This window comes from Syzygium oleosum, unplaced genomic scaffold (assembly GCF_021117445.2).
Source record: "Syzygium oleosum isolate NSW1041296 unplaced genomic scaffold, Sole_v2.1 Sole_v2.01, whole genome shotgun sequence".
In the NCBI taxonomy this organism is placed as follows: Eukaryota; Viridiplantae; Streptophyta; class Magnoliopsida; order Myrtales; family Myrtaceae; genus Syzygium; species Syzygium oleosum.
This window is the reverse complement of record NW_026607485.1, coordinates 525,744-532,193: the sequence shown is the minus strand read 5'-3', so window position 1 is coordinate 532,193 and position 6,450 is coordinate 525,744. Positions and strand designations below refer to the sequence as shown.

Genomic DNA, 6,450 nt, shown 5'->3' with positions numbered 1-6,450 from the left:
GAGGAATCACATTGAAAAGGAATAGCCCTTCCATTCCACCTCTGTCACGTAGGGCGACCAAAGAAAAGTGTTTTCGCTTGATTCTTCATGCATATGATCGTGAGGCATTTTCCATGTTTAAGGTTTGAATCATCTCTACCCACCTGACTGATATGTTATTACACATAAATTGAGATAATTGTCAATATAAAGGGTATGGAGCTATTTTCCATTTTTTATGAATGAACGGGCAATCTGGAGCAATTTTCAAGAAAATGAGAGGTGTGACATCCCGAATTTCGGCCCATTTTTGGGACTTATAAAACGCGTAATTTGTCAATGTGCTTATAGTAAAATCTCGCCCGGGAACTGATCACTCCCGGTTATCATTTTAAAATAGAGATTTCGCTAGAATCGCACTCGATCGAATTTGGCCGTTATTTAGATCCTGAACTTGGCAGTCGATTTTCGGAAGTTTCTGGACGAAATAAATTGGACGGTGTCGATATGGTCGGGGCCAACGTTGAGATTGTCAGGAATAATGGAAAAAGGGGAGTTTTTGACCGGGTGCAAATTTGGACTAGTAGACCTCCCTCGCTATAGTTTGATTTAATTAATTTGGCCTTTGTCCCTTTTTATATTCGAGGCTTATTTTAGACCGGCAGATCGTTTTCGATTTTAAGATTGGGCATTCGGATCGCGATTAATATTTGAATGAAAATTATTTGTTTCTTTTGTTCTCTCTCGCGCCGAAGACACCCCCCTTGGCCGCGCGTCCGTCCTACTCTCTCTCTCTTTTTCTTTTTTCTTTCTTTCTCTCTTCTCTCTCTCCTCTGCCCGCACGCACCCCTCTCTCCCCCATCATCACGTCTGTCCTTTCCTCCTTCTCTCCCTCTCTCTCTTCTCTCCTCTCTGACCGCACGCAACCCCCCATGCAGAAGTCCACTCACGCCCATTCTCCCCCCTCCTCTGACACCCTCTCTCCTCTCTCTCTTCTTCTTCCTTCTTCTTCTCTTTCTTCTTCCTTTCTTTTTTTTCTGCTTCGGTCTTCTTCCTCCCCGACGAGCCGCGTTTGGACTCCGCTCCGCCCGACGCCGTCCCGCTCGTCGCCAGCTGCCGCTCGTCGCCACCGCGCGCCGCCCGACCATTGCCGGCACCCTGTCGCCGCCACCACAGAAGCCCCCACTCTCTCTCCTCCTCCCGGCCGACTGGGTCTGCTTCACCTTTGCCCTGCTCGCCGACCGCCTAGGCTCGCCGGACCGCCGCGTGCCGCGCCGTCGCCAGCCAGCTCGACCGCCACGCCGCGCCGTCCGCCAGCCGCCGCCCCGAAGTCGCCTTCTCCTCCCTTGCGCGCGCGTAGCAGCGAGCTCGCTGCTGCTGTACGCCGGCCGCCGCTGTCCGCCAGCTTGCCGGCCGGCCTTGCGTCGCCGTCACCGCTTCCGGTGCCGCCAGTCGCCACCGTGTTCCACCCCAAGCAGCCGGCAAGCCCCCTCTCCTCCCTCTCTCTCTCTCTCTCTCTCTCTCTCTCTCTCTCTCTCTCTCTCTCTCTCTCTCTCTCTCTCTCTCTCTCGGTTTGGCAGTGAGAAGCCTTGAGCCGGAGGAGCTCCGCCGCCGCCGTCACTGTTCCGGCGAGGGACTGCCGCTGCCCAGCCCCTTTTCGTCGCGTGTTCGGCCCGTTTCAAGCTTAGGACATCCGGTGAGTTTGACCCTAAGCCCTAATTAGCACAATTTGCATTTCTAGACGGGTTTTAGGGGTTAATTAGGGTAATTAGGGGCTAAATGGTGGCTGCTGTTAGGGGCTGATTTTGTGGTGTTTTGGTGACCAAGGATGATTATTTGGTCGAGGTTTAGTGGCTGGTATAGTGCTGTGATGTGGCGAAGCGTAGGTGTCGGGATTTGGACAAAATGGTGGACTTGGGGAATGAAATTGATAGACCGGGTGGTGGCTGTTTTGGTGGCTGTTCTACGGGCTTAGTGCGATAAATAAATGGAGGTTTAGTAGCCGAGAAGCGCCGAGTCTTGGCTGGACAGATTTGGATCGGATTAGCCCAAGTTTGGGAAGTTTCGGGTTTAAAATGTGGATTCTAGTGCGCACCTTATTTGGCATTATGGTGGCTGATTAAAATGGTGTCTTGGGGAGTCTAGTGGAACATTTTGAGGTCATTAAATGGCTAGGCGCAATTGATTTAGTGGCTGTCCACTTTGGAAATTAGTCGGACAAGGCACGATTGAATTGAGGTTTGGAGTGTAAGTGCCGGAAATGATGGATTGACCGAACTAGTGGTTGAATTGTCCCTAAATGCGAGTGATTTTGTAGTGCCATGACATGTGCCTAATGCTATCAGGAAGGGAGTAATGTGATGGGCCTCAATTTCTGTGGATTCATGCTGAACTGATTGTGTGATTTATACGCGTGAATTGTGTACCGTGCATGAGTGCTTGAATTGAATTTCATGGTCGTGCTAATATGTGGGTTGGGCATATTGAAATGTTGATTGGACATGGTGCACTGTGAACTAATTAATTGGCGTTGTGCTATTGAATGTCCATTGTGAAATCGTGAATGCCCGAGTGTGAAGTTTATGGCCATGAGTTTGCATCACGAGCATTGGCACGGCATGTGCATTTACAAGTGTGCTCGAGTGACATGTGCATTGTGATCACCTAAAATGCCCTGATGCGTTTAACGCGGGGTTCAGATGAAAATTGGTGCTTGTGAATGTGTGATCACAATAAACCCTGATGCGTTTTACGCGGGGTAGTGAACCCGTCCTGAGGCGTGTTACGCGTGACGATGCCCGGTTTACCGGAAGATGACCAACCTGAGGCGTTTTACGCGGGTAATGTGTCATGAGCCTGATGCGTCTTACGCGGGCCAGAGATCGATCTCGAAGTGATGGACCTGATGCGTTTTACGCGGGTCGGACCTGATGCGTTTAACGCGGGTCGGAGGAGAAATTGATAAATGGCAAGTGTGCTGAGTGCAAGCGTGCGAAAATGCATTGATGAGGCGTGAGCACGCGTCACGAGCATAAGCATGATATGCGTTGTGACCAAATGATGTGTGCATGTGCTGCGATTGGGTCCTATGTTTTATGCTTGAACTGTAAGTACCTAACCTGCAGGGCAAGGTGAGTGTTGGATTTGGGCCCGAGGGCCTAAGTCAATTATGATTTGCTTGGTGTGTTGATTTAGTACTCGTCAGGAGGTGCACTTTAGCCTAATTTAGGTTTAGGGAATTACTCGCTGAGATTTATTCTCACTGTTGTTGAAACCCAATTTTTTTCAGACCCCCAGCCTTGAGGATGGCAGGCGTATTGAAACGTTTTGGGAGGAGCCCCGGCTAGATATAGTGTTTGATCGCCGAGCCACGTACCCGCTTTTGATTTTTGAGTGTGGGCTGTATATGAATATTGTATATGTTTCCCGATGTCAAAACAAGTGTATAATTATCCGTGCTGGTTGTTGTATGGCTATCCTTGGTTAGGTGTATTTTAATGTACGGGTGGTTTTAATTACTTCCGCATGTGCTTTAAATCTCTGTGTTGGGTGTTGGGTCGGCGACGCGTCCTGGGACGTCGCACACGAATCGACCTTTGCGAGGGATGTGGCGCGCCGAGGAGTGCGGGGCGTGACATCCCCGTTTGATTTGGTATCAGAGCCAGGTTAGCTCGATCTAATTAGGTCGAAGCCTGGAGTGATAAGGAGCGGTGACCTTGGGTAGCCAGTAGGGTGACCTCGTGTGCTATGTGTACCTCCTGACTGCTTGTGTTTGATTGAGTGCTTGTTTTAGTTGATCGTAAAGTGCAGGTGCGGCAGGACCCGAGGTAAGTACGCGAATCTCCTTGGTTGAGATGTCGTGCTATTGTGTAAGATCGCATGCTGGTTGCTTGACTGCTGTTGTGTATACCTGCCTAGGACCTTAGACCGGTTTAGCTTGGTTTAGGTCTCTAATTCCTGAATGGGATTATAGCAGGTAAGTGAGTGGTGTGATCTTGTGAGTTTGAGTAGTCGAGGTCGAGGTCGAGGTCGAGATCAAGTTTGTAAGGCTATCTAAGTACGCACCAAGGATGGTCAAGGACTATGTGGATAGAACAAGGAGGTTCTGAGATGGATTGAAATCGGAACTTTGCAATCAGTTAGTACTCTTGAGTCTTAAGGGATTACAATGAGCTGTGTGAGAGGGCTCGATGGGTGAAATGGATATGAGTGAAATGGTTGCCGCTTCGGGACCGCGGTACGCGCCGGTTAGGGACAATAGGAACTTGGGAAAAAGGTCTATGATAGAGAATATGAAACTTGTCCCTCCGGTAAGGAAGAACTGTGGAGAGCCGAACTACTACTCCGACACCGTATGTAGGTCTTGTGGAAAAAAGCATAGAAATAGTCATTGTCAAGGTATAAGTGAAGCATGTTGTGGATGTGGACAGCAAGGTCATCGAGTGAGAAATTGCTGAACTGATAGATTAGACCACTGATGCGATCACAGCGATCACAGGTAGGACATTAAGCGAGAGTTGCCCTGAAGATTGATCAGAATAGACTAAGGACCTAAGGAAAAGTATACGTTTTGGCTGAGAAGGAAGCGAAGGATGTGCCGTGAAAGTCGGTATGCGTTACGAGGTGATATTGGGTGCAATAGGAGATGAATTTGAAGTTATCGCTTGAGTGGTTATGAAAAACTTATAATTAATTTTATGGTGAATAGGTGCAATCGGTTTAAGGATTTATGGATTACTGATGATGTTCTTGGACGGGTTTGGAAGGATGAGTGTTGCTTAGAAATTCCAGATTTTGTAAAGGACCGATGTGATTCATTTTTGGGAGATTGTTGGATTGAAATTGGATGGATTGAGCTTGGTCTTTAAGGTATAGAAAGATAATGATTTGGTGGCTAACTAGTCGGTTGAGGAACCAAGGCTAAAGGACATAAACGAAGTGTGTAATCTTCCCGATGTCTTTCCTTAGGAATTGCCGGGATTGCCACCTAGAAGGGAAGTGGAGTTTGTGGTTGAATTAACCCTAGGAACTGAGCCAATCTCGAAGCCGCCCTATAGGATGTCGCTGTCAGAGTTGAAAGAACTTAAGGTTCAGATGCAAGAATTGCTAGACAAAGGTTTTATTCGACCGAGTGCGTCTCCATGGGGAGCGCCAGCCCTGTTTGTCAAGAAGAAGGATGGGTCGTTGAGGCTGTGTATCGATTACCGTCAGCTGAATCAAGTGACAATCAAGAATAAGTATCCCCTTCCAAGGATTGACAACCTGTTCGACCAATTGCAGGGAGCCTCGGTATTTTCTAAGATCGACCTAAGGACAGGGCCTCATCAGTTAAGGATCCAAAAGGAGGATATCCCAAAGACGGCGTTCAGGACGAAGTATGGACATTATGAATTCACGATTATGCTGTTTGGACTAACTAACGTCCCTGCAGCTTTCATGGATTTAATGAACCGGGTATTCAAGGAGTTCTTAGACCAGTTTGTCATTGTCTTTATTGATGATGTTCTAGTGTATTCAAAGAGTTTCGAGGAACATGAGGTACATTTGGAAAGAGTTCTACGGACGTTAAGAGAGCACGCACTGTATGCTAAGTTTAGCAAGTGCGAGTTTTGGCTGAATCGAGTTGTATTTCTCGGGCATATAATTTCCGGAGAAGGAATCTCCGTGGATCCAACAAAGATTGAGGCAGTAATGGATTGACCGAGACTGACGACAGTTACTGAGGTTCGGAGTTTCTTAGGACTGGCAGGGTATTATCGGCGATTTGTGGAAAGATTCTCAGCGATAGCCACTTCGCTGACGAAGTTACTTAAGAAGGAAACAAAGTTTGAGTGGACGGAAAAGTGCGAAGAGAGTTTTCAGGAATTGAATATGAGGCTGAGGCGTTGGATGGAATTGTTGAAGGAGTATGATTGTGACATATTGTATCACCCCGGAAGGGCCAACCGGGTGGCGGATGCCTTAAGTCGGAAATCGAGCATTGCGCATTTGCTGGTTAAAGAGTGGACTTTATTAGAAGGAGCGCGGGACTCATAATTTAAGTTCGAGGTAGGACACCTCTCTAGTCTGATGGCGACATTAAGGATTGAACCGGAAGTGCAAGCCAAGATTAAGGCGTTGCAGTCTATGGACCCTGAGATTCAGAAGATTTTGGAGATGGATGGCACTAAGAGGAAACCGGACTTCCAAGTGTCCGAGGACGGAATTCTTAAGTTTCGAGGACGTTATGCGTGCCCGATGATTGGGGACTTAAGGAAGAGATTTTGTCGGAGGCTCACAGGAGCAATTATAGCATTCACCCGGGCAGCACTAAGATGTACCAGAATCTCCGACAGCACTACTGGTGGAATGGAATGAAAGTGGACGTGGCCAAGCATGTGGCCAAGTGTTTGACGTGGCAACAAGTGAAGGCACAACATTGTAAACCTGGCAGAATGTTGCAACCGTTAGAAATCCCAGAATGGAAATGGA

General features: G+C 48.0%; 1 long non-coding RNA gene across 1 annotated transcript; it reads left to right on the top strand.

Moving 5' to 3' along the window:
- Positions 1 to 1,584: 1,584 nt before the first annotated feature.
- LOC130140538 (uncharacterized) lies at positions 1,585 to 3,503 on the top strand. The gene is made up of 2 exons (XR_008818524.1): positions 1,585 to 1,675; positions 3,269 to 3,503. It is a non-coding gene; the product is annotated as an uncharacterized LOC130140538 (long non-coding RNA).
- The last annotated feature ends 2,947 nt before the right edge of the window (positions 3,504 to 6,450 follow it).